The following is a 1,321-nucleotide window of genomic DNA, read 5'->3' as shown; positions in this document are numbered from 1 at the left end:
TTCTTTTTATTTTCTTTTTATACTTGTTAGGACTTCCAGAACACTGTTGGTTGTAGAGGCAAGAGCAGGCATTGGTAGTTCTTGTCATTAACAGAACATTCTTTTAGTGTACCTTCATTCAGCATGACATCTGCTCTTGGTTCAGATAAAACATCTTAACTATACCTAGTTTACCATCGATTTGGTTTTTAAAAAATTTTATGGGAATGGATTCTAAATGGTTGTCATGGCAAGTTTCCTGAAGAAAACCAGCAGCCTTATAGGATTGGCTTTTTATGAGTCCACACAAGAGGCTAAAAATATTATACACAAAGGTTCTTGAGGTTCTTGAGCAAATTCCTAAAAATGTAGCATATAGAAAGTATACATAACAGATTACAAATGAGAAGCCTAGTATAGTTAAAATGGAAATAATTGGTTTTTTTGTGTGTTTTCTTTTTTTTTTTTAACATTTACTTATTTTTGAGACAGAGAGAGACAGAGCATGAACGGGGGAGGGGCAGAGAGAGAGGGAGACACAGAATTCAAAGCAGGCTCCAGGCTCTGAGCCATCAGCCCGGAGCCTCACGCGGGCTCGAACTCACGGACCGCGAGATCGTGACCTGGCTGAAGTCGGACACTTAACCGACTGCGCCACCCAGGCGCCCCTGGTCTTCTAATTTCTTAACAATTGTTTCCATTTTGGCGCCCCTGGTCTTCTAATTTCTTAACAATTGTTTCCATTTTGGGGCGCCTGGGTGGCGCAGTCGGTTAAGCCTCCAACTTCAGCCAGGTCAAGATCTTGCGGTCCCTGAGTTCGAGCCCCGCGTCAGGCTCCGGGCTGATGGCTCAGAGCCTGGAGCCTGCTTTGAATTCTGTGTCTCCCTCTCTCTCTGCCCCTCCCCCGTTCATGCTCTGTCTCTCTCTGTCTCAAAAATAAATAAACGTTGAAAAAAAAATTAAAAAAAAAAAAAGAAATTAGAAGACTAGCTTCAGGGTGGCCACCTGATTCTTCAGGCTGAAAATGAACTCGATCTGGCAAAAAAAATGATACAGTGGAAACCATGGGAAACTTAGGTTTCAGAAAAGCCTCTTGCTAACCAATGGAAATGGTCAGTATAATCATCATTAAATGACTAGTGTGTTATATTTTTTAAAAAATGGATGCTGAATTATAACTAATGTTTGTTTGTTTGTTAATTGGTCATGATGGCCATGAATTTTTCTACTAATATGAGGAATCACATTACTGTATTTGCCAGTATCTAATAAGACTTACATTCTTGGACTAAGTAAAAATTATTATGCATAATCTTCTCTTCTTTTGTCTTCTGTTATTTTT

General features: G+C 39.7%; 1 pseudogene; it reads left to right on the top strand.

Annotated features, from left to right (window-relative positions):
* Positions 1-226: 226 nt before the first annotated feature.
* LOC122473248 lies at positions 227-1,101 on the top strand (annotated as a pseudogene).
* Positions 1,102-1,321: the final 220 nt, after the last annotated feature.

The sequence above is a fragment of the Prionailurus bengalensis genome, chromosome B4, assembly GCF_016509475.1.
Source record: "Prionailurus bengalensis isolate Pbe53 chromosome B4, Fcat_Pben_1.1_paternal_pri, whole genome shotgun sequence".
NCBI classification, from domain to species: Eukaryota; Metazoa; Chordata; class Mammalia; order Carnivora; family Felidae; genus Prionailurus; species Prionailurus bengalensis.
The sequence above is the reverse complement of the archived record's forward strand: the minus strand, read 5'-3'. Positions and strand labels throughout refer to the sequence as shown.